Raw genomic sequence first — 27,998 nt, 5'->3', positions numbered from 1 at the left:
AGTTCCTTTGCCCATTTTTAAACCAGGTTAATTGGGTTTTTTTTCCTACTGAGTTGTAGGAGTTCCTTTTATATTATGAATACGACATCCTTATTAAATAGATGGTTTGTAACTATTTTCTGCCATTCTGTGGGATGCCTTTTCATTTTGCTGGTTGTTTCCTTTGCGGTGCAGAAACTGTAGTTTGATGTGGTCCCACTTGCTTGTTTTTTTTCCTTTTGTGCCCTGCGCTTTTGATGTTTCCTTACATTTTGTACCCCAGGCACCTTAATTTGCTTCAATCCAGTTCCAGTCCTGCCTCATTGTCAAAAGCACCAGCCAAATCAAACTTACTTTCCATGAAAAGATGCCTTCCATTTTCCAATTTAATTAAACAAGTAATACATATTGGCTTGAGAATAATCTCATCCCTGCATACTAGAGTGTATAAATAAATCAACTGATCGATCAGTAGATCAAAAGATGGATAGAGGACAGGCAGTAGGAGAGTGAGCCTGGCCATACTTGTGCTGACTGTAGAAAACAAGGTGTTCTAGCTCCGTTATTCCTTACATGCACTTCCTCTGCTTTGTTTTCGAAGAAATTTCCCTTAAGAAAGAAGGGACTGGGTGGCTCAGTTAGTTGAGCATCCAACTCTTGGTTTCAGCTCAGGTCATGATCTCATGGTTTCCTGGGTTCGAACCCTGCATCGGGCTCTGCGCTGGGAGCATGGCGCCTGCTTGGGATTCTGTTTCCCTCTCTCCGCCCCTCCCCAACTCACGCTCTGTCTCTCTCCAAATAAATAAATCAACTTTAAAAAAAGAAGAAGAAAGCAGGGACAATAATCAGTAGATGAGAAGCTTTAAATAACCAACAAGTGTGTTGCCTCTCCTGGCTGGCCAGGAGAGGTTGACAGTTTCTGAAGAGAGAGCCCACATACAGGCTCTTGGCTTTATCAAAGCAGACTTGCCTCATGCTTCTGTCCCTGCAGGACATGGCCCTACATCTAATAAGGAACCTCAAGGGGACACGGTAGTGCATTCAGTTCACCCTGTGACCAACAGGACTTTGATTTCTCTCTAGGTGTCTACTAGATGCCCCTTTTCTCGGTTATGTGGGGATTTGTTCCAAGTAATTCCAGTGTATTTCCCCAGCATTTCCATGTGTGAAAATCAGGAAATCCACTTCATTTCAATCTTCCATCAGACCAGCCATGCCATTGATTTTATAATTAAATGTCAGTGGTAACGGTATTAGGTATGTATCACTGCACAGCAAATTATACCAAAACTTAATGTCTTAAAGGAGCAGTAAATATTTACTATCTCCCATGATTTCCGTAGGTTGGAGATTCAGGAGTGACTTGGCTAAGTGTTTCTGGTTCAGGGTCCCCCCGGAAGCTGCCTGCCCTTAAATTCATTGGAGGGCCTTTTGTATCACCAAATGGTTCTCTGACTTCTTCACAAAGAACTCAGTAGTGACACTCCCAGATTTACCTTTACATTGTGTTTTTCTCAGAGTACCCTGGATTTTACCTTTGCCCCAAAGCCTATTCCTTCACTGTAGCACTGTTTGCCATCTGAAGAGGCTAGGAATTTTCAAACCCACCAGGTCCCACTTCCTTTGCCTAGGACAATCTTTCCTTGGCTTGTCTCTCCCCTCTTGCTTTTTGTTGGAAGCCACAGGAAGAAACCAAGAGGCATCTCCAACACTTTTCCCGGAGTTCTCCTTCAGTCAATAACCCAATTCATTATGGTGCATTTTCTGTATTATCACCGGTGACTAGGTTACTGAACTCCCTGCCATTACTGGACAAGAATTCCCTTTCCTTTCAGTTTCCAAAAACAGTTTCCCTCGCTTTCCTTAAATCCATCATCAAAAGCCTCCTTGAAGGCATTCACATTTGTATAACAGTCTCTTCCAGGAGGCGGCTTGGCTTCCCTCACACCTCCTCAAAGTCTTCCCAGGATCTGCTTACCACCCTGTCCAAATGCCAGGCTCACCTACTTATGATTTTCTCATGGCGGCAGTCCATTACCAACATCTGTATTGGTTGGCTATTGTGGCATAAAACATCACCCCCAACACCTAGTCGCTTAAAACAGCACGAATCCCATATTACCTTTCACAATTTCCGCAGGCTAGGAATTCAGGAGCAGCTCGACTGGATGGTTCCAGCTTAATACCTATGCTAAAGTTGCAGTCAGAGGCCAGTGGGATTGCAGTCATCCGAAGGTTCGACCGAGGCTTGAGGGCCGGCTCCCAGCACGGCTCACTCTCATAGCCTGTCCGTGCTGGCCTTTAGCACGTCTGAATTCTTCTCCATGTGGGCCCCCTCCCCGCAGGGCCGCTTGGGCTTTCTCACCGCATGGGAGCTGACTTACCCCAGAGTGAGCAAAACGAGAACCAGAGCTACAGGGCAGGAGCTGTATCCTTTTTGTGACCTTAGCTCTGCAGGTCACATAGCATGATGTTTGTCACATTCTATTCATTGGAAGTGAGTCCCTAAGTCTGGCCCATCATCGAGGACAGGTGAATTAAACTCTGCCTTTTGAAGCAGGGGGTATCCAGGAATTTGTGAACACATTTTAAAACCACCACTCTTAGAACTCTACAGTAAACTGATGCTATTAAAACTGCACTTAGGTGTTTTAACTTGGAGAAAAAAGTGTATACGTCTTTGAGAATCTAGAAGGCAGTGTAAGATGAAGGGGTCAGAAGAATTAGGTTGACTCTTCACACCTGTATTTTCTGAGGGTCCCCATGCTCCTCATCCTCTAACAGAAGAGTGGGTGCTGGGATGATCATGTCCAAGAGCACAGAAGGCCAAATTGTCAATCATACTTGCCCTAAATCGAAAGCTGGCTTGATGCCAAACTCTGCCAATGATTAGCCAAAAAGGTTCTACAGCACATGCCACAGGGATATTTGGGAGGCCCTGAATTCCCGTTTCTCTGCTGGGATGCAATGGACTAGCATGGGGTAGAAATGAACATAGAATAATCACTTGCTATTAAGGTGTCCCTAGTTAGTCTTATAGCTAATCTTCTATCTTTAAGTGTAGCTGCACCTCATCAATGCACACAATGCAAGTTTACTTGCAAAAAACAAACTTTCCAGACATCCCTGAAATATTCCTTGGTTTAGTAATCCGTACATTATACACTCCTAAAAGACCCTCTATTATCTTCAAGTTAATAAATTCCACCCGTCTGTGCACACAAACTGCCCACAGTGTCTTAGAAGAAAGAGCCTTTGGTTAACCCTGACTTTCTCAGAAGGAATCAAGGAAATCCACAGAGGGGTCATTTGTTGGACACCCATCTCCTTCCCGTTTTATCCTTCCCGTTTAACCATCCTAATTCCATACTCAAAAAAAAAAAAAACACTCATCTAAAATTCCTTCTGATTTATTTGCCCTTCCTTTGAGTATTTCACAGGTAAACTTTAACACGACATTATTACGGAAATAGATGCCATAGGAGCACTTCACTGAGGAACTCGGGCCTCTGGGGTGCTTAATCACACACATGCCATGATGGTGAGGTATAGTTCCCTATTCACAGGGCAGTTTATGGGAAGGACGCTCAGACAGAGATAGAGACAGAGAGAGATCTAAATACAATTTTAACTCGCTGAAATTCTTCACTACTCATTGAATGTTCGGCTACAGAAATTCAGTAGATTCTGAGGTGTAGAGAGTGCCCAGGAAAAACTGTGACGCCAACATGTAAAATGTGCTTAAATTACACCTAATAGATTATTTACCTTTGATCATTTTTTGCATGTTTCACCTTCACTTGTTCCCCAGTCCTCCAGTGTTGTTCATTTCCCCCATGTTCTTTTAAATTGTCTTTTCTGCCACACCTCCACCACCCTGCAATTCACTTTCTGAGCCCCAAACAGTCACCTCTGCCTTAAACACCATTAAGATCAGTTTTAAAGTATTCAAATATTCATGAGAATAGAAGTATAATCTCTTTAATACCGAGTAAGTCCTCTGACAATGGCCAGGCTTGGGGAAAACATAATTAAGAAGTCAGCTAGAGGAGTTTCTAAGGAAATTAGTTTTTAAATGAATGGAAGTAATTAATCAGTAAGAACAAATACCTGCTGGAAAGAGAGAGGCTGTCCTCGTGATTAGAAAAGAACAATTAAGTGAGGATTCAGGATAGTGTCCAGTGTACTTACTGTGGCGGTAATCTCTCCTTTCTGGCCTTTGAGAAGCTAAATAGAGCATAAAGCAATCTTTCCATGATTCAGATAAATACGGATTAAGCAAGCTGAATAGAGAGTAGCAGTAATGGACAGCCTGTAGAGACTTTCAGTTAAAGGAAAATTGTAGGAGTTTTAACATTGAGAAGGGATTCCTAGGGGTCTCAGAGCCATGAATAAGCCTCAAACAAGCAAGGAAATATTGAGAGTACATTGTTTAAAAAAAAAAAACTCAAATACAGGCACAGAGCTAGGGCTGAATTAGGTAAATTTTGCAGAGTTAAATAACTCCTAACTTGTGCCAGGTGTATATGTCTATTTTAAAACTATTTTAGGGACGTCTGAGTGGCTCAGTCAAGCATCCCGGCTCTAGATTTTGGCTCAGATCCTGATCTTATGGTTCATGGGTTCAAGCCTCATGTCAGGCTCTGGGCTGTCAGTGTGGAGCCAGCTTGGGATTCTCTCTCTCTCTCCTCTCTACTCCTCTCCAGCTTGCTCATGCTCGCTCTCTCTCTCTCAAAGCAAATAAATAACTTTAAATAATAATAACCGTTTTAAGCCATATCATAGTCATATAAATAAATATTTTAATATTGAGCAAGAGTAAGGGCACAAGTCTAGTTGTTCATGCCTTTGAGAAGCCCAGCTGTTCAATACGCCATTCAAATAATAGAGGCAATCCACTCTGGCTAGAATCAGTTCATCTGAACTATAGCTACCCCGACTCAGTTATCGTCGTCCCCATATACTTTCTAGCATATGACAGGACTTATTACATGTCCTGGACCTTCTACCACCCTTTCCTCAAACATTCACTTCTTGAGGGGAGGATTTTACCTACTTTGCTCACTGTTATATTCCCAGCACTTGGAACAGTGCTTGCATGTTAAAGGTATTCAATAAATATTAGTTGAATGAATGAACTGTAAGCGGCATAGTACTTAGGGCATTAAGAACATTCTTAGGGATCCCATCTGTTGTGATCCCCCAAATACAGAAAGCAGTGGCACCCTTCAATTTCAACTTCCTACTTTTGCATTCCTGCCATGCCTCACCTTGTTCTCCATTTCCGCCTTGAGTTGCCTCACATCCTTTCTCAGACTCACTCGCACTCCAAATTCAAGTACTTTTTTTCCTACAACTTCTCAAATGATCAAAAACCATTGGATTAACCTGGAGAGTCATCAGCTAAGGAGTACATAGGTAAATCCCCTGTAATCACAATAAAGAACATCTTCCTATCTTCTGTCTACTAAGAAGTGTGTGGGAAACATCAGTTAAGCGTGAGCATTACATATAAGGTACCGGGCATACAGGAAGAAATAGATACCCGCATTTACCAGGAGCAAGGTAACATGAGCAGTCAGGTTTATGTTCACCTGAGAGAGAAAAGTGCTATAAGCTAATATTCCAACTGCAAATTATAATTCTAGTCTTGAATTCAAACCTTGAACATTCCTTGCTTTGTGATTTTGAATTCTTTTGCTTCCTTTCTCAGATTTTTTCATTTACAAGCTGTATCATATGATGCTAACTTGCCTATGCATACCATTGGATAGTGCTACCAATTCCAAACACTCTTATCCTGGGAACAGAACAGTAGGCTCTGATTCATCCTCATCTAAAGTCCAATTTACATACTTTTAATGACATAGACTGAATATACCTGTTTCTCCGTTCCCCCAGATTTGCATGTTAAAATCTATCCCCCCAATGTGATGATATTAGGAGGTAATTCGGTCATGAGGATAGAGTCCTCACGAATGGACTCGATCTTTAAGATAGAGACTCCAGAGGGACTCCAGAGGGCTCCTTTCTTCCTTCTGCCAACTTAGGAAGCAGTGAGAAAACAGCCATCTATGAATTGGGAAGCGAGACCTTAACCACACACCGAACTTCTGGCACCTTGATCTTAGCCTCCCCAGCTTCCAGAATATGAGAAGTCAATTTCTGTTGTTCATAAGCCACGAGAGCTATGGTATTTTTGTTACAGCAGTCTGAAAAACCTAAGACATATGCAGATGCAGAGAAAGACAAAATATAGCACGAATCACACAGACAGTATCTGAAATGTCACCATAACATCCACTAATGACAAGTTTCAAACTTAAGTTGAGTCCTATTAGCCTTTCTCTCCTCAGGCCCTTGGACTTGACTTTGCAGAATATCAAGTGCTGATATAGGAGCCGAGTGTAGACGTACCGTAGCCTCAGCTGCAATGACACAACAAGACGAGAATAGAAGAAATAAAGAGAAAATGAAGAGCCCTTTGAGGAGCATGTACTGGAAAGGGAAGAACAATCATCCCAGATACACAGGGAAAAACGTGCTCTGTCTGACTGCTGCCCAGTCAGAGAACTGGAGAGATACTGCAAAGAGCCTGGGTGACTTCAGTAGACTTGTGCCAGATAAATGCTTGCTGGTCCCGAACACTGGGGTGCATTTCAAGGCAATATTTGGCAAAGAATATATTCGAGAACCAATAGGGATAATGAGAGGGGCTAAGGTAGTAAGGACACGCTATTTATTGTCAAGCTTGTGTTGACTTCTTCTCCTTTAAAAATTAATAAAGTCGAAGGGGTGTCAAATTTGGAAAAGTACTTAGTATAAGCACTGTCCATATTTCACACAAAAAAAGTAGGTTTAAATTATCAACTCTGATAAGAGAGAAGACAAAATCAAGTCGTGAAAAAGACAAGTGAATTGAGGAGTGGGTTAGCTCCAATGAGGAAAGACCGTAAGGTCACCGAAAATAGGGTCATAGAATTGGAATCTACAAAGATATCAAGACAGAGCAAATGTTACTGAAAAGAAAATCAGTAATATGGAGGACAGACATGAGAAGGATTTCTGGCATACAGACCAATACATTTAAGGTACAAAGTAGAAGACTGACGAAGAATATTATAAAGCTTAACATGTTATATGAATGCGAAAATGCACATAATCCCAGAAGGAAAACAAAGCCAAAAAATGAAATTAAAATCATAATTTACATGAGAAGAAAATGTCTTTAGCTTAAAGAACATGGGCAAAGTCTGCAAACTGAAAGAGCTGAACTTGTACCAAGGGAAAACCAGGAAAACACACATTTAGGTAGAACCTGGCAGATTTCAGTTGAAGAAAATAACCACGCAATCATCCAAGCAGGGAAGATAGGGTCCTCTTGAAAAGGAAAAGTATGTTTCAGGCTGAACTCAGACCACTCCACGCCCCCAAACCAGACAAAATACAATGATTTGTAGGTTTCATATGAGAATAATGGTGAATCATGGTAAACTGTTTTTATCTGCTTAGGAAAAGGAAGGCATTCATGATATAGAAGCATTCAGGGAACTCTTTTAAAAGGATGAAACTGGTATAAAAGACTTGGTAGGAAGCATATGGACTTACGCGTCAATTTTAATCATGGCACGACAGGGGATATACATGCAAGATGACTGTTAAAAGAAAAGATATGCAATATTAAAATAATAAGTGAAATCTACCTATAATTTCACTTAAGCTAGCAATTACTAGAAACCAGGAAGTAAGAAAAGGACACATTCTTTAACTTACATGCATGAGGAGAAGTCAAAATTAATTCATTTACATTTTGCCAAAAGAAATCTTTTTGAGGGTTTAAAAAAAAAAGTAAAAGCATCTAGTAATAGCATTTAAAACCGGATATACAAGGAAGATCCTTAGATCAGTATAAATATAATCCTGTAAATGTTTTTTTGTTATATTGCTAGGAGAAAAACTCTCCTTAACTGGACTTAAAAATAAATCTCAACTGCATTCGGCAAGAAAAAAATTAAATGAAATTACATAGAATCAACAAACTAAGATGCTTATCAAAACAGTTACGTTCAAGCACAAATGAAGTTAGAAATGGCAATATCAGTACAGCAACATAGAAATGTGGGCTACAAGTCCTATTATAAAGGAATTTCTTTAACTGATAGATAGCTATGACTTAAGACTTGATATTTATTGACCTTTAAGAGCTTGTAAGAAAGCATCAAAATATATGAAATAAGATTGTAAATACACAGAAAAGTCATCAAAAATACAATTGCACCAAGTCAACCACACAACCTTTAATCTAAGACGTGTGGAGAAGGTTCCAAGATAAAGACAAAAGTCAGAAACAGAATAAAACTGAATCCTTACATGAGAACATCATTTATAAGAGAACCTAAATAATGAGTGCATCCAAACAATTAAGTTAATTCTGAAATTATTTTTAAGTTCTTTGGGACCGCTGATGGCTGTGGTGATCTCCCTGGACATGATGAGTGACCACAGGTGATTTCTCTGGAGCTCCACAGTAAAGCAAATGCCAGAAGTGTGGACCTAAAATGCCAACCAGTCTGACACCACAGCAAGGTGATGCTTCACAAACACGCAGGAGTGCTTTTTCATTATGCTAAGTGATGGAAACCAGGGACAAAAGAGTGTCTTGGGTATGATTCCATTTATATAAAATTCTAGAAAACTTAAATTAATCTACAGAGACAAGAGTGGGTCAACAGTTGCCTGGGGCCAGGAGCAAAGGAGAAATGGGCTGTCAACAGGCACAAAGAACCTAGTAAGAGTGATGGAAATAGTATATTGTGGCTATGCTTTCACAGACATATACTTGCGTCAAATCTTAACAAACTTTTTTATTTAAATGATGCAGTTTATTGTACTTAAGTTACTATTCAATGAAGTTGATAAAAAAATAAAATTTCAATACCATCAAAATAAATAACTCTATATATCACAAATTATCAACATATATCTTTAATGTTGACAAAGGAAAATAGCATAAAAAAAAGGAAAACAGCATGATCAAGTCAACAGACCTTAAAGGCATTTGCAAAAACTCAATACTAGTTCTTGATTAGATATACATACCTACATATATATATGTACACACACACACACACACACACACACACATATATGATAGATAGATAGATAGATAGATAGATATCAAATGCCTAATAAGGAGCATCAAAAACTAACATTCAGGGGAGCCTGGGTGTCTCAGTCACTTAAGCGTCCAACTCTTGATCTTGGTTCAGGTCATGATTTCATAGTTCATGGGATGGGGCCCAGCGTCAGGCTCTATGCTGACAGCCCAGAGCCTGCTTGGGATTCTCCCTCTTCCTCTCTCTCTGCTCCTCTCCTACTTGCACATGTGCACTCTTTCTCGCTCTCACTCTCTCTCTCAAAATAAATAAACTAAAAAAAATTAAAAACAAAAAAATAATGAAACTAAAATTCAGCAGTCATCTCAATAGTGGCACAGTACATGCATCCATTCCCTCTCAAATCAGAAACAAGACCAGCCATCATCACTTACATTAGGAATTATGTGTGTCGACTGAAAATGAAGAACTGGGGAGAAAAGCGAAATGAAGCGACAAAAAAGTGAAATTATCAACAACAAAAAAAATGTACAGCTTTCAAAATAATTGGATGCAAGATGAAAGTGTAAAAATCCATTTTAATATGTTAGTAATAACCAGTTAAAAAGGAAAATGGAAGATAAATCCCATTCATCATTGATAATTGTAGCCCAAAGCATAAAATACTGGTGATCAGCCTTAATAATAAAATGCGGTACCCTAATAAAGAAAATTATTAAACATAACTGAAAGACATAAAAGTCGTCTGTAAAAACCCTACAGATACTCCAAGATTCTAGATAAGAAATAAGCCAACCCTCCACAAATTAATTAATAATTTTAATTCCATGCCAATTAAAACCTCCTTTGGTGACATAAAAGGGATCCTAAGTGAATCTAGAAGACAGTGGACTATACCACCCAAGCAGAAGATTCCGGAAATGAAGTGTCACGAAGCATTTTTCATACCACATAGGGAAATCACACCACCACAATAATCAAAACCATGTAGGTCAAACACTGAATAGATCAGCCAAAGGTAAACCCTGGTATATACCAGAACTCAATATATAATAAATGGGGCATCGAAATAAATACAAAGACCAAATGGAGCTAGAACATCAGTTAGCTATTTTTATTTTTATTTTTTAAATTTTATTAAAATCCAAGATAGTTAACTTATAGTGTAACAATGGTTTCAGGAGAATTTAGTGATTCATCACTTACATATAACACCCAGTGCTCATCCCAACGAGTGCCCTCCTTATGATTTAAAGTTAGATAAAAATCTCACGTCATACGCTAAAAAAATTCACAAATAGATTAAGGAGATAATGATTTTAAAAGCAAAACCTAAAATGTAAAAACCTGCAAGAAAATATAAGTGAATATCTAATTTCTAAAAGGAGAGTACTAAAACAATGGAAAAGAGTTAAGCAGGAAATGGTTGCATCTTTGAATACCTAGTTTTAAATTATTCTTTTCTTCATTTTTTAAGGTGCAAAAGTGACACACACTCAGAACGCATTTGAAGCACACTTATACAAGGTAGAATGCATCCTTTGGCTCAACCCGTGTCAATTTATCACACCTCCCGGAACGAAAAACCATGTATACCTTCCTAGATTTCTTGGAACCATGCAATATGTATTCTTTTGAGATTGGCTTCTTTTCACTCGGCATAATTTCCTTGATGTTCATCAAAGTTATTGCATATATCCGTAATTAGTTATTTATTATTGCTAAGCAGTATTCATTCCACGGCATGGATAGATGAAAGTTTGTTTGACCACTTAATTATTACAAGAAATTTGGGTACGGGTCACCTGGGTGGCTCCATCAGTTATGCATTTGACTCTTGATTTCAGCTCAGGTCACGATCTCACCAGTTTATGAGTTTGAGCCCTGTGTGGGGTTCTGTACTAACAGGACCTGAGTCTGCTTGGGGTTCTTTCTCTCCCTCTCTCTCTGCCGCTCCTCTCTCTTTCTCTTTTTCTCTCTCAAAATAAATAAACTCAAAAAAAAAAGATAATAAAATAAAATAAAATAAAATAAAATAAAATAAAAGTTTGGGCAGTTTAGAGTTTTCAAATATTAAGAACAAAGTTTCTGTGAACATCCATGCTCAAGTTTCTCTGTGTGAAAATAAGTTTTTATTTCTCTGGGATAAATTCCCAAGAGTACAACTGGCAGAATATGATAGTGAGCAAAATAAGTTATATAAAAATACGTTAATGCGGTATGACTCCAAAAACATTTTTAAAGTGTATTTTTATATACAAAAATAAACTGTTGAAAAATATACAAAAAGAGTATTTGTCAAATATACAAAATGTGTTAAAATTTGAATCGTTTTTCATTTTTATACTTCTCTGTATTGTCTGCCTTTTCTACATTAAACATGTATCCGTTTTATCACCAGAAAAATATTTATCAATAAAATGCCAAACAATCTTAGTCATCGGCCTAATTTTCCTAACTCAGATTATAGGCTGATGTAGCAGGGGCCTACTTATGAAGTCCTTCTGGGGACTGGTTGTGTGGGAGGAAGGGAGTCTGAGTCCCTCAATAAGTAGAAATATTTTTCCTCATGTACAGTTCCAGGAATGAACTAATTAAAATCGAAAAGAAAGACTAAAATGGAATAATAATAATTTAAAAAATAGCACTAATATTAAGTTTTTCCCAAAGGGAGTCACATCCCCTTTTAGGGTATTTGGTGCCTCTGTTCTCTTGATCTGTTTCCAGAATGAGTCCCTGTGGATGTCCCGCTGCTGGAGAAAGCAGGAAGTAAGGTAAGACACACAAAACCACACTTGGCATGCTAATTGGAAATCGAGTCATTCAAAGATTCGTGGCCTGGTCTATAAATGTTCTATCACTGCCAGAGGTACAATGGGCTCACAGTTTTTAAAATATAATCCACATGCAAATTATACCACGACGAAAACTTAAAGCACATTTCAAAGTATTAAAAGTTCAAGCCTCATTAACATCATAACTGCACTCAGTAATTACTTAGCTTAGCAATTAAAACAAACTTCAGGCCATATCAAATTGTTGTCTTTGAATATTTATCAGATTGACCATCAGGACACTTTGTGCATGTGAAAATGGGTTGCCATTAATAGTTAAGCTGGGACAAGAAATGTAAACGAGAACTGGCTGAACAAATTGGGCTGCATGATTGACTGCCTTATGGTATGATGAAATTTCATGCAGCCACATTCCACAAAGGATTCAACATCATATAAAAGTTGGGTTCGCATTAAATTAGTAAGTAATTCTCTCTCTAAATAAATAAACATTAAAAAAAATCATAGCATTTTGCACACTTATGAATATCTACCAGAATAAAAAACTGTTCAGGTAGTAATCTTTGTATGGTCATGGAGCATCACATTGTTGTTAAGGACTTCTCTGTCAATTCCATAGATTAGACTGGTAGATAGAGAGAGTTGGGGGGAGAGAGGGAGGTTGGAGAGGAGCAGACAGAGGGAGACAGAGAGTCCCAAGGAGGCTCCACAGCTGTCAGCGCAAAACCCGACACGGGGCTCAAACTCATAAACCGTGAGATCGTGACCTGAGCTGAAACCAAGAGGCAGACACTGAACCAACTGAGCCACCCAGGAGCCATTCAAACTGCTATGACTTCGGACAGATAACTTTGGGTCTAGGTCACACACACGAAGATGAGCAAGCACATCCATGTTAAGTTTAAGGCAGTATAAAAAGATATCTATTTACAAATGGTTCCTGCACGATTCCATTTGGATAATTTACCCTTCATGGACCTTCACCACATTTTCCCCCAAAGTTCAATTCTATGGCCAGACCATGAAATTGCATTTTGATGCTTTCTGACATACACATCTATACCCCAAGCCTGTTACTCCCTCAGAACCTATCCTTCTGCCTTACTGAAATCTTCAATGTTTTGAGCACAACTTTCTTTCAAGTAGTTAGTTCCTCTTGATGTTTTCATCCATCCCTGGGCCCTAAGCTGTTTGTGCTAGATGAGGTAATTAACGTCAGCTACCATATTGGATAATCCCAACGTCTCAGTGGCTTAATACAATAAAAGGGTTCTTCTTGCTCACTCAGCATCAAATGTAGTTTAGACAGTTCTCTTTGGCAGAAACTCTGGGATCCAGGAATGCTGTGTGCTAAATATATGAACTCTGATATTTTTCGGAAGGAGAAAGTGGAAAGCCAAAGTTTTACTGGACACACTTTTAAGGGCCAGGCCAAAAGTAGATGAACATCACTCGTGCCCAAGTTGCATTGGCCAGAACTGAGTCCTTAGGATGCTTACCTGATTTCAAGTGAGGCTAAGAAAGGCAGGCTTCCGGTGTGTTCAAGAAGAGGAAATGAGATTCGTGAGCATCTAGCAAGCATCTGTCATCGGATAACTAACTTTCGGTAGAGTGAACTCTCCCGTCACTTGTCTTTCTCCTGCAACTATTAAAAGCATATTTTTTTTGGCGGAGGGGACACCATGCACCATCCACCAAGGGACCAGGAACTTAGGCAAGCGTGTGTCGTGGCCCTGGCTCACCATCCTGTGCACAGACTTGCACAGCTACACACACAACGAGATACCTGACAGAGAGGGAATTGGATCAAACAAGGAGATGGAAACACTGGAAACCTCACTAGTCTTCAAAGAAATAATTTTTTTAAAAAGACCCTCTTTTCACCTATAAAATTAACAACGACTAAAAAATAACACTAAATATCAAAGGGGATGCAATTAAGTTTGGCCCTTAAAGGCGTCCATGGTAGCATCAGAGGGAAATGCCCAGTACAGTCTTCCTGAAGGACAGTTCAGAAAGTATCAAGATCTTCATTCAAATCACTCGAGAAATATTTACTGAATATTTACTAGGCACTGAGCGCTGTTCTAAATCCTCTAACCTAGTAATTCCACTTTCAGAAATGCATCCAAAGAAAACGAGTGGAAATGCAGGCGTATTTATGTCCAGGGAATCCACTGCGGTATAAAAATTGCCGAAATGTCTGATGATAGGGAAGCGATTAAATAAGTTATGGTACATCTGTATTTAAAATGCTATGGAATGATAAAAGAAAAATTTGCAGATTAGTTACGGTCTAGGGAAATTCTAGAATAATTTTACAGAAGAAAAAGGATAATTAAGATTTGTATTCATAGTATAATCACTACATCTATATCTATATCTATATCTATATCTATATCTATCTGTATATTTAGCCAATATGTACTTATATACTATCAAACATGTGCTGGGACTTAAAAAGAGAGACTCCATAAGATCGCTAGGGAAGACTAAAAATTAGCTTGTATTTTTTCCATGATTGTTTCTCTATTTCACAGAAATCGCTGAAGAACAAGCCAGCATATAGTATAGGACTTGGTGCTTCAGTCATGAATAAAAATTTGTCCTAGGATAGAAAAGAAGAATAGAAGTCAAGAAAAAAAGTGTAATTTCTGTTTCAAGTACTTTCTGTTTAACAAGAGGTGGAAATTTGAATTTGAATTCCCATTTGAATTCACCTAAGAGGGCAGACAGGTCCTTTGGAGAAAAAGAAAAGCTATAGTGAGTCTTTGAAATTACGGGTAAAGAGAAGACTGCTCAAGTGGAGAAGTTTGGAAAATCTGAGGCTGAAAATCTGGAAAGAGTAAATGCACAAGACCGGAGAGGGCAGCATTCTGGGGAGAGATTGCTTGGGGGAGGAAACGGTTGAAACTCCAGGAAAGGACAACAATGAAGAAGGCAGTCATCGGTTCCTTGGTCTGGGTTACACCCTGGGTTAGGGGATAGTGGGCAGGGGGACGGGGTAGCCAGGGGGTGACAGAGGCCCTCACTGAGACTAGAAGTGATTCTGCACCAAGCTGAGCTTCCTGGAGGCCCAGATGGCCACACGCGTGGCTCTGAGTTGAAACAAGGCGCACCTACGGATGGAACCATCAATTTCTTGATGGTGCCCCTGGCACAGAGAACCGTTTCTCCTAAGTGGTGGCGGTGAAAGCCTTCCAAGCACAATGTGACCAACAGGCGTGGACAGTTGGGACCTGAAGCAAGAGTCCAAAAAACAGAGGTGAGAGCACCAGGAGTCTGCGCCAAAGTAACAGATGAAGGCACTTTGAGGTGGGCCGGAGGCTTTGTTATCACACAGGGAGAGGCTTGAGGCTTTGTGACCAAGACCTGAGTATTTTCTAGTCAAAGGCTAATAACACCAAGGAATAAGAGTGTATAGGCAATTTTCAATTCTATCCACATGTTCTACAATGAACATGTTATTTCTTTTAAAATCAGGAAAAATAATTTAATGCTCCCTCCACCCTGTCCTGTTTTCCCCCATCGAAGGCAAAGACTTTTTGAAGAAATGCACCCCCATCTTCTCTCTGGAATCCCCAACCCCAGCAATGGTCTTAGGAAGGAAGGTCGCCAACCACTTTCTGAGGCTCAAACCCAAAGACACCTTCTAGCCATTTTTTTTGGGGGGGGGGTCTTCTTAGGCACATTGGATACTATTGACCACCTTATCCTTCCTGAAACTTCTCCCCCAGTGCTCCTGACTCTACTGTCTCATACCTCCCCTCCCAGTGCTCTATCAGTTCCTTGTTCATCTTTTGGTGGCTTTCTCTTCTAAAGTCTGTGTCTTAGAAGCTGGTGTTTTCCAGAGCATGGCACTGGGCAGCCTTCCTTTACTCCTCCACATTCTTCTGGGCCATCTCATCCACACCAACCTTTACACTCTCATTTACTGCTAAGTCTACCGAGCCAAGAACAGTTCCTCAGACACCGGATGGGTATGATCAGGCTCACCTAGCACACTGGACATCAGAAGCAGGTCATTTTTAACAGTCCCCTCCCCTATAAGACAAAATCGGTTTCAGCAATTCATCGCAAAACGATTAGCAGTAATCGTTATTTTCTTGAGTTGCTTTCGATTTTAAAACAACGGACGATGAAGAGTAAATTTCCATTTTCAAATGTTCAAATTCAGTAAAATATTTCACGTATAAACTAAAATTCAGACTTCCCAGTTTCACGCTGCTTTACGTGGAGACACAAGTTCAAAAACTCCAAGTGTCAAATGGTATGCCAGATTGGCAAAACCCAAGTACCGTCTCTTCCGTCTTCACAATTCACCGTGCTGGCATTGTTTCTTTCTTAGCTACCATATAAATGCAAAAACATGTAGCATCACAGAGGACAGAGACCAGAGCTGCTGTCACAGTGAGCTCAAGGGGTTCCAGATGATTATAATCTTACTACTGAAACAAAAGTTGAGTTCCCACTGGCAGGGGCCGAATACATAACAGAGAGGTCTCCAAATTAACTTCCCCATCTAGAAGACAAAGTCTGTAAAAGGATCAGAGCAAACATGTGCTAAATGGAAGATTGCAGTTATATTGTTAAAAGTCAATAGTAACCATAGCAATTGTTTAGAACGTAAACTAACAAAAGATTTTTCTTCAGGATGGTGTCTTTTATCACTGGCATTGTGGCTCATAAGGAAAGATCAACTCTCATTTAGTTTTGTGCAGACAATGCAGTCGTCTACTGCCTGTGCCTGGGGCTGGCTGTCCCCACCACGCTGCCATTGGTATGGTATTGACAACAGTTACCTGTTGAACGGACAAGTGACTATAACTCTTGTATGATTCTAATATGGCTTCTTCAGCAAGACTTCTCTCTTAAATTCTAGGCCTGTATTTCTGTCACCTGACTCCACCTGACAGTCCCATGGGAACCTCAGATTTGTGAGCCAAAATGTCTGCTCCCTTTTCTGCCTTATGTTGGTGAACGGCACCGAATTCCCCTGAGTAGCTCAAGCCAGAAACTTGAGATTCCTGCCTTCCTATTTCTCCCAAGCAGACACAAAAATCCATTTATCCCATCTCCTCAGCGTTTCTAGAATCCATGCTCCATTCTCACTAACCTGGGCTAATTCCGCATTTGATCCTTCTCTCCGAGACCATTACAACACCCACCTGTCTATCTACTTCAGTCTGTCTGTACCCCAATCACCCTGAACTCCCCTCAAGCCTCATCTTTAAAAGGGCAGACCAATCCCTACTGCCATATTTTGCTGTTTGCTATTGCTGTGAGTTTTAAATATCACATACAGGCTGCCTCATACAGGGTCTCATCCATAGAAGATACTCAAGAGTAATGTTGGTTTTCTTTCCTAAAATAGTGCTTAATACTCTACTGCCTCCCAAGTCTGAATTTTTTGAAAGATGGCAGTTATATTTTGAGACTGAATTGATGAAGCATCATTTTATGTGCATAAAAAGCCAAATTATGCAGATAATTTCAGTTTGTAAATACGACCTAATTCAAACATCCCCAAACTCATGTTTATCATAACAACAAACACTTACTGATTATCACAAAGAAACAAAACAAAGCGTCGTCTCAACATATTGATATAGGTATATGTAGATACAAAAAAATCTGTGTTCTCAAGGACTTTATACGCCATCCACATGTAACTCAAAGTGAGGCAGGGTGATACATAAGAGTAAATGAATACCACAACCATCCACAAAAGAGGCAGAGAAATTGAGAGAAGACAACCCAATCCACTGGGGCATCAGAATAATGTTGCAGGTGAGAAACTGAGACATATTTTAAAGGAAAGCTATACAGCGACGTTTAGGTAGGAAAAGGAGAGGTAAGTACGAAACATTAAGGGTATAATTACCACGTAACCTAGAAATTCCACTACTGGGTATTCGACCAAAAGAACCGAAAACAGAGCCTCAAAGAGATATTCACAAACCCATGTTCGTAGCAGCATTATTCACAGTAGCCAAACAGTGGAAGCAACTCAAGTGTCCATCAACAGATGACGAGATAAACAAAATGTGGCATATACACACAATGGAATGTTGTTTATCCTTAAAAAGGAAAATTTTGACACAGGCTACAACATGGATGAAGCTTGAGGACATTATGCTAAGTGAAATAAGCCAGTCACAAAAACACAAATACTGTGTAAAGCCACTTATATGAGGTACCTAGAGTAGTCAAGTTCATAGAGACAGAAAGTAGCACAGGGGTTGGGGAAGGGGAGAATAGGGAATTGTTGTTTAATAGATAGAGCTTCCTATCTGCAAGATGAAGAGTTCTGGAGATTGGCTGCATAAAACTATGTACCTAACACAACTGAATTGCACACTTCTAAAATGGTTAAGATGGTAAATATTATGCTGTGTTTCACCACAGTTAAAAATAAAATGCTTTTAAAAATCTCTTCTGTAGGCTTCCACCAACAGGATCAATTTGGAACCCAGTAGAGCAACATGCAAAGCTCTCCATGGCTGACCTCTTCCCTCTGTGGGAGAAAAAGTAAACATAACCAAAAACATGAGATGATGCTTAAATTTCAGGAAAAGCCAGGAAGTCAAGTATTGTTTTATTTTTGAACTCATCCTGCAGTGGGGAAATAAAGAGTACAATAACTCTTACAACAAAAAAATCAAACATTGGGGCTCTTGGGTGGCTTAGTCGGTTAAGCATCCAACTTCGGCTCAGGTCATGATCTTACAGTTCGTGAGTTCGAGTCCCACATCGCACTCTGCACTGACAGAGCAGAGCCTGCCTGGGATTCTCTGTCTCTTTCTCTCTCTCTCTCTCTCTCTCTCTCTCTCAAAATAAATAAACTTAAAACAAACTGAGGTATTTATAACCTTTGAATATAGTGCTCCTTTAAGAAACACTTCATAAAATTAATGTTTACATCAACTGATGCAATTTTGAACCATCGTTAATTTTCAGGATAACTATTGTTTTATGACTTATAATTTATTCAGTGTTTCACAAGCATTTGGAACAAGGGGAATCTTATAAAGCATCTTAATGTGTGTAACAAGAAAGTAAATTAAAAAGTTTAGTAGCACCAGGAGAATTCTTATCTTCTCTCTGCATGTCAAAAACTTGACAGAAGTTTTCAATCTAGCTAGTAAGCCCTTTACTGATTAAAAGCTAATTTCCATTCTTAAAGGGAGAAGTCATACTTCTGACCCTCCATTTCTTTCTAAAAGGAGAATGGCTGCTGTCTTAGGTCAGGCTGCCGTAACAGAATACCCCAGCCTGGGTGCCTTCAACAACAGAAATTTACTTTCTCACATTTCCGGAGGGTAGAAGTCCAAGATCAAAGTACCAGCCATTTCAGTGTCTGGTGAGAGCCCTCCTCCTGGCTTGCAGATGATCACTTCCTGTTGGTCTTTGCATGTGGAAAACACACACGCAATCTAGTGTCTCCTCTTAGAAAGACACTAATCCTATCAGATCAGGACCCCATCCCTATGACTTCTTTGACCTTACTTACTTCCTTACTCCAAATAGTCACAATGGGGGTAGGACTTCAATACACAAATTGGGGCAGGGGCACAATTCAGTCCCTAGCAAATGTTTTTCCTACAGTTTCTCTCCGGCATAATTTTTCATCACCAGCAACACAATCCAATCCCTGGACCTCATCTTCCAGAATATCAGTCAAATTGCCATTCTTTGGTGTTCCCAAAGCCTCCTGTGCATGCTCACAAAATACCCCTGACTGATTTTTTAATTTTTGCTAGTTTGTGCATCCTCTCCACAGAAGGTAAGCCACGAAGAAGATAAGAACTATTGCCTTTTGATGTCTATAGCCCCGGAGCGCACAGAACTCAGCACTTAGGAGGTATTCAATAGCATCTATTAAGCAAAATTGAACTGTTAAAACTAGCAACAGAGGGGTGTTAACCAAACTGTATTTTATGAAGATGAACCTAGCCAAAATGTTGGATGAATTAGAAATGGCGTATTCATTTTTTATTGCTGCTGTAACAAATTACCGCAAACTAGCTGGCTTTAAATAACACAGATTTATCCCCTTCTCTTACAGTCCTAGAGAGATCAGAAGCATGAAATCGGTTACACCGGGCTGAACCCAAGGCGCCCGCAAGGTCAGGCTCCCACCAGAGGCTTCGGAGGAAAATCGGTTCCTTCCTTTCTCTGGATTCTTAGAGCTGTGTTCCTAGCTGTCCTTGGCTCAGGGCCCCTTCTGCATCTCCAAAGCCTGCAGGACACCATGCTCAGGTATTTTTGTCTCTACTGAGATCAGCACATTGCTGTCTCTTCTATGTGGGGTAAAATTCTTGGGGCGCCTGGGTGGCGCAGTCGGTTAAGCGTCCGACTTCAGCCAGGTCACGATCTCGCAGTCTGTGAGTTCGAGCCCCGCGTCGGGCTCTGGGCTGATGGCTCAGAGCCTGGAGCCTGTTTCCGATGCTTTGTCTCCCTCTCTCTCTGCCCCTCCCCCATTCATGCTCTGTTTCTCTCTGTCCCAAAAATAAATTAAAAACGTTGAAAAAAAAATTAGAAAAAAAAAAAATAAATTCTTAAAAAAAAAAAAAAAATTCTCCCTCAGCTTCCCTCTCAGAAGGACCATATGACTACATTAGGCCAACCCAGATAGCCCAGGATAATCCCCCCCTCCCCCGTTTAAGATCCTTAACTATTCACATCTGCCACGTTCCTATTACCTCAGAAGGTCACATTCGAAGCTTCCAGGGATTGGAACCTGGGTATCTTGGAAGTCATTATCCAGCCCACCGCAGGACAATGGATCGGTTAAGAAACTACTAGCTACCATCTGCCAGATGCTTCCCACTTATCTGTTCTTCTAGTCCTAGATTTTACAGACAGGTGTTTAAAAATTGTGTTAATGTTTAATTTATTTTTGAGAGAGAGAGCATGAGCAGAGGAGGGGCAGAGAGAGGAGACACAGAATCCGAAGCAGGCTCCAGGCTCTGAGCTGTCAGCACAGAGCCCGACGCGGGGCTCAAACTCCCGAACCGCGGGATCACGACCTGAACTGAAGTCAGATGCTTAGCCAACTGAGCCACCCAGGCGCCCCCACAGACAGGGTTATATATATCACATGACTCCCATCTTCCAGTATAACACCATAAGCCTTTTGACAATACGTGGCCTAACCCTCTTTGCTAAGTGAATTGAGGCATTAATCACCAACCCAGTGAATTTATTCTACAAAGCTAATCTGTATCAATTAGACCAAACACAACAAAAATTAAACTACTTCTCTTAAATAAAAATTTTTCAGTTGAATTATTTGGCTATTTACTCCAACTCATTATTTTCAGCTTCAAGATAGATTATAAGAGTTCATCGTTTTGGCCCAGATGGGAATCAAGCCAATTTCCATTTTGTTCAAGCCTCACACGTAATTGGCACGCTATGACCCATAAGTAATAATAAGGGTAAAGCTAGATATTAAAGCAGGCAGAAAACTCATAACCAACTGGTTTTAGACATTTATCTGGGGGTGATGACATATGGTTCCTGTCACCAGGATGCCTCCAGGGTAGAAGTGTTTATCTGCAGAGCTGACAGATAAACAGATCTTACAGGACCCATATAAAACCGAGTTTCTTAATTATAAACTAGTAAAACGTCTGCTGGCACGGTAGGGTAAGTTTAGCTGCTAAAGAGAGAATGCATTTGAAGGACAAAGGCCCCAAACAGACCATGACAGAAGAGAGAAGCGGGACTTTGAGGGGTCCATCCCAATAAAAGGCAAACACTGCAAGGCTCACAAATCTGCCTGCCAAGAAAGAACTGTTCCCAGTGTGAACTGGGATCCCTCATAGCATGCCGAGATACGCTTACTCTTTCAAGCCTTCCGCCTTTCAAACAAAAGGCAGAATTAAACCTTTTGAGGTCGCCACACGCTATCTATGATTAGCCTCGCTTGGTGCTGAATAGCTTATTTATCTGTAGCTTTTAATCAGCTACCCAAACGACAAAAAGATGAACACAACACACACACACACACGCACACACACACACACACACACTCACTTGCCTCTTATCTGAACGGACAGATGCAGAAACATACAGCCCAGAATAAATTAGAGCGAAACGAGCTCAAGATGAAACAAGCCTGGGGGAATAAATTCCAGGCACACTACAGAATGTGCTGTCATCAAAAATGCCGGGACTCTGCCCTGATCCCCTTTGGAGAGAAAGAGAGAGAGAGAGAGAGAGAGAGAGATTTCAGCCCCTTGAGTTCAGGCAAGGCCTGGGGCAGAGGGTGCATGAGAGTCTCCCCAGGCAAAGAGCAGCTGGGTCCCCTGGGAAAGGCAGCTCTGATCTCCTGGCATGCTGACTGGTTCCTGACCTCCAGGAGACTGCTAAGGCCATGAAGGGAAGGAACAGCCTAAGGAAGAGAAGCTTCTGGAATAAGTTTCATTATAGAAAGCAAGGCTTTCATTGTTTGAAAGGAAACCATTAGAGGTCATTGATTTTCTTCCTTTGCTGTTCTAAAATAATTATTATCAGTTTCATTTGCTGCTGAAACATGATTTCCTATCCACTGTCCCTACCTGTTAAAATCCAGAACAGTATTAGGCAAGCACAAATAGATGGGGAAAGAGGAAAGAGAAAACAAGCAGAGCGGTGCAGGACTTCAGGTTCCAGGGTAACAGGGCGTCTAGAAATTGTCCATGATCCCCAACCAGAGAGGAGAGAGGGAGGTTCATCAGACAACACCTGTGTGCTAAATACATCACTCAGGTCACAGACGACCACGGTTTCTTTGATCAGGCGTGGATACGATCTCATTATTCAGCTGCACAATGGATGATAAGAATGTATCATTTTAACCCAGACGGCAACCTACCCAGTTCTCACCTTGGAAATGGAGGGACAGTTCTCAAACTCAAGTAAATAATATAGACCGTGCTCCATGATTGGGGTTCTTATTCTAATTCTGCCAGTAGATGCCCTGAGATATAATGCCAATAGCAGGTACACAGGTCAGCTTCTTCTGCCATCTCTTTGCAAATAATATATTTTCATAAGGTGCTTCATGTTCCTGTTTTATTATCTATTAATGAGTAGAGTTTTGCTTTTGACAATAACTTTAACTTTTGTAAAATATATAAACTATGCATTGTGTGGAAACAAAATGACTACAGACAAGATACTTTTCTCATCCTTTCTTTTTAAAAATTCTCTGCTTCAGGGGCGCCTGGGTGGCTCAGTCCGTTAAGCGGCCGACTTCAGCTCAGGTCATGATCTCGCAGTCAGTGAGTTCGAGCCCTGCGTCGGGCTCTGTGCTGACAGCTCAGAGCCTAGAGCCTGTTTCAGATTCTGTGTCTCCCTCTCTCTGACCCTCCCCCATTCATGCTCTGTCTCTCTCTGTCTCAAAAATAAATAAACGTTAAAAAAAATTATCTGCTTCATGTCTTACCACTAAGATGGCATAAGCCCTTAAGGAGGGACGTTTTTTGTGCTTTTTTTTGGATATAGCTGAGTCTTGCACAAAACAGATACTCAATTAAAAAGAAACATTGTTATGGAACACCTGGCTGGCTCAGTCCCTAGCATGAGACTCTTGATCTCAGGGTCATGAGTTCAAGCCCCACCTTGGGCCTAGAGATTACTTTAAAAGGGGGGTGGGGGAGGGGCGCCTGTGTGGCTCAGTCGGTTGAGCATCTGACTTCTGCTTACATCATGATCTCACGGTCCGTGAGTTTGAGCCCCGAATGGGGCTCTGTGCTGACAGCTCAGAGCCTGGAGCCTGCTTCCAATCCTGTGTCTTCCTCTCTCTCTGCCCCTCTCCCACTCACTTTGTCTCACTCTGTCTCTCAAAAAATAAATAAGTATTAAAAAAAATTTTTTAAAGGTGGGGATATAGATAGACCTATATATACTTAAAAGTACTTCTTTAATTCTTTAAAAGAATTTACATACATATATAAACATATATATATTAATACTTCACTTTTCCTAAGGACTCTCCTATTGCATAGAAAATGCATAACATAATATTGAAAGTTATGGATAACACAAAATTATATAATCCTAGGGCAAAAAGCAATTGGAGATGTTGTTTGGCTCAAATAACTCATTTCATAAATGAGAAAAATGAGGCCCTCAGATCTCAAGGGCAAAGTTTTCTAAGGTGACTCAGTTTGCCAATGACACTATCTACTCTGGGCTTGTGCTGTTCATATCACTTATAAAACGTTGCACCCCGTTTCAGATGCCACACTGAGAAGAGATTGGCATTTTAAGTTGTGTCCGGAAGGAAGAAGAGCCTTGAGACATCTTTTGCAATAGCAATTCCATGAACCGGACTGTAAAATTATTGCTAGGAAGGCAAACAGAAGTAATCATGGGTCTACCAATGAGAACTGAGCTACAACGAAGAAGGGTTCTCACAAAGTGATGACCTCCATGCTCCTCAACATTCTCAAGTACAAGCTAAATGTCAAATGTCAAACCAAATGGCCAACAACCGAAGCCAGGCACTGTGTAACAGGCTTTACATACACCATACCCAACATTTAAGCCAACCCATAAAGGTGGATATTGTCCTCACTTTACGGCTAAGAAACTGAAATTTCAGAGGTTGAGCAGCTTAGCCGAGGTCACGCAGTTTGCATAAGAACCATACGGAAAGTCCAAGCACAAGAACAATAAGGAAAGTCTGCAAAATTTCAGAGATTATTAAGCAGTTAATAAGTATGGGGACCATAAGAGCTCCCGTCTCTTCTGTAACAGTCTTACCAGGATTGGTGTTTAGGATTAAACCAAAGCAGGTGATAAATTCCATCCAATGCTAAATTTTGACCTTGGACCAGTACTTAGCTGGTCCACAAAGGAATACTGAAAAAAGAAGGGGCGAGACCAGCATTCAAAGCTAGCTCTCTGAGACTCCAAAATCCAATCTGGCCGCTCTATCGAGTGCCTGCAAGGAAATCTGATCCCTCACACTCCTTAAATTCTTAATTAAATTCTTCAATTTTGAGATTACCCTTCAAACAAAACACAAACCATAGAACACTTCCCCTTCAAAAAGTAGGGAAAAGCCATAATGGCCAAAACAAAAAAAATCCCAACACTTAAGTATCTGTAACTAAAATTGTAAGGGTTACTGTGACTTCATGTGTATATGAACAGATAATTTTGTCTCCTGTATGAGTCTGATGTGGCAAGAGCTTATGCTATGGTGCTACACCCATAGTCCAGCATGCTTGCCAATTTATTGGGCTTTCAAATTAAACATAAAAAAAAAAAATACTAAGGAAGTACTCTTGCCTGTGTTCGGCAACTTAAGCTTAATTCCCATTTTAATAATGTTTTTATTATTCATATTACCAGATTCCACTTCCCCGAACTGAGAGAGGATGGTAAATAAACTTTGGTTGCATCAGACCCCAGCCACTGTCTGTTATTGACTCATACTCGAGATAGCTCATGGGACAGAGAGGCTTCAATAGCAATTACTGTTTTTTCACGGATTCTGCTTTTTCTGGATAAAAGGATTTATTTTAATACTGAAAAGAAGTCATTTACAGATTAACATTTGATTTTATCCTAATAACCCAAGCCACTTCACTTTTCCTGAGGACGCTCCTAATGCATAGAAAATGCCTTGGTCTGTTTCTAATTATACTCAAATCTTTCCATACAGTTTTCAAGTAATCCTCATATAGGAAATAGGATAGCATCACCCTACGTCTCCTTCTCAAACACCAGAGAAACCTGGAAATTAAAACTTTTGAGTCATGGCCCTCTATAAAAATTAAAGAAAGCTATGGGTCTTGCTCCCACGAAAATGCACACAACACACATGCACACCATCTCGGAAACATTTCCGTTTTAGTGCAGCAGAAATTCTTTCTCACATAGAATGAGGGCAAAACATCTCGAGCGGAGTTTCCATTTTCTGACAAGCAGGGGCTGCGTCTCCACTCTCTCCCCCAAACACCTAAGACGAAGGAACTATATAAAAACAGATCATTTATATCTAACACATAATCTCGGATGGTCTGGGGCACGGTCTGCTCACCACCTGGCCCTGCACACCGCGAGGAGGGCAGGGAGAGACGGAAGAAAGAGGCGGAGCGCGCAGGCGGCTTGACGGCAGGTGTAACAAGCCCGGGAGCTTAACTTACTGGCTGGTCTCAGGCACCGCAAAACCAGTATCTCCGCATCCTCCCGCTAGGGTCTTGGAAGTTGAGATGGAGGTCATCAGCGGGGCTCACTCACGTATTCAATCCAGGCCTCAAGAACACCTTGCTCTCTCAAGGCGACGACGTGAAAACGGCTCCCACTGCGGGAACATCAGGCGGATGTAGATACCAGGGACAGGGACCGGGCGAGGAGCCTCCGATTGCCCCAGATCCAACTCGCGGGTCACTCGGAGGTCACGTCCTCTCCTTGACCTGCTCCAACAACCACTTGTTACCTGTAGCATCTTTATAAGCAAGCCGTAAATGGCCTGGTTTTTATTCCTGTGGCGAAGATGATCAATTGCATGTTTAAATTGCTCATTTCAGTGGCCAGCTGCTTTTCCAGTGATACTGCAACGGCAATAGGGTTTATTACATATATATTTCATCACATTGCATTTTCATAGACTTTGTGCTCTGCAAAAAGAAAAGTCTCGCCCTTCTAAGGGCAATTCTTTTAAAACAGCAATAATCACTATATCCACATAATAGTCCTATTGTGATTTCTAAATAGGGCAACAGGCCTCGTTGTGGGCTCCAGGGTACTACCCTGAAGCTAGTACCTGTTTCCTTGTGAGGGGTTTCAAGGAAGGAACGTACTCTCGTTGGCTTTGTTCTCGTTCACAGTGTGGTAAGGTTCTCATTTGGCATCTATTCTCTCCAATCCTCTGATTTGTCTCATGAGATTTACAACAATTTAGTATCTTCCCCATCAGTTATACAAAGAAACCCTTGAAAAATCCTGCAGACCAATCCTCTTGGTCATTGGCCACATGACAAACCTGTCTGTATCTAGGAAGGATGGGCTTTACAAATTGTCAAATGCCACCCTATTTATTCCATAGTACCCCAAGGCTGACCACTTCATTAGAATGATAACAGAATACCTACAAACTACAGCAGAGAAAAGGAATAAAAACCTGAGAGTTTTGTGATCTGAAATACGGCTCTAGTCCTGATTGATTACTCTCACGCACTACTTCGTAGTGTTCTATTAAAAAATAAACCTTGCCTTTCAAGAGAAAGAAAAATTGTAATTAGATATTGTTATGGACGATCTATTTTTTAAGAGAGCAAAGGATGACCCCCAGCCATAGGGAAGCAGCGGTCAAGACAAAAACAAACATCTGCATCATGAGAAATCCCTTTTGGCCTTTTTTAACTAAGGAGGATTTACCACTGCTCACAGTTTGAAAGAAAAGGAAGAAATCTCACCAGCAGAGGGCTCAGAAACCAGTGGGGCATCTGACTGTTACTTAAGGGAAGTACAAAATAAAAAGGACTTCATTGGAAAACACTTTTGCCTGGAACGTCATATCTTATAAGGCTCATTGCATTTAAAAAAAAAAGTGGGGGTAGAGGGAACCAAGTGGTTGTATCCCTGCAAAGACAAACAGATCTGCCCAATCTTTAGCCTAAATATCCTAAAATTTTAACCTAGACCAGTGGAAGTTACGCCATAAGTAAAAAATATATAATTCTAATATCAAATGTGTAAACAAACCATCAAGGAAAAGGTATATAGTTTGTAATAACAATTCTGAAGATTTAACTTAAATATGAATCTTTAAAAGTTAAAGAAAAGTATCTGAACAGCTTTACTGGGTGAAACATTTTTTTGTATAACAGATGTTAAGGAAATATCCAATGCAAGGACACTTCATTCTAAAGGTATCTTATTCCTGCACTTTTTAGAGCATTTAATATATTTTGACAGTAATTCAATCTAATCATATCAGTACATTGCATATGTACATTTTCCCACCTCAAAAGCAGTTTGTTTCATAGGTTAAATTTCTAAGAAAAAGCAAACAGTAAACAATTTTAAATTACTTTTAGAGAAGCTGTGAATCATTTAACATATTCTTACTATAGGTACTTATCAGGTGTGTGTATATATA

This window comes from Prionailurus viverrinus, chromosome A2, assembly GCF_022837055.1.
Source record: "Prionailurus viverrinus isolate Anna chromosome A2, UM_Priviv_1.0, whole genome shotgun sequence".
NCBI lineage: Eukaryota > Metazoa > Chordata > Mammalia > Carnivora > Felidae > Prionailurus > Prionailurus viverrinus.
This window is presented reverse-complemented; position numbering follows the sequence as displayed.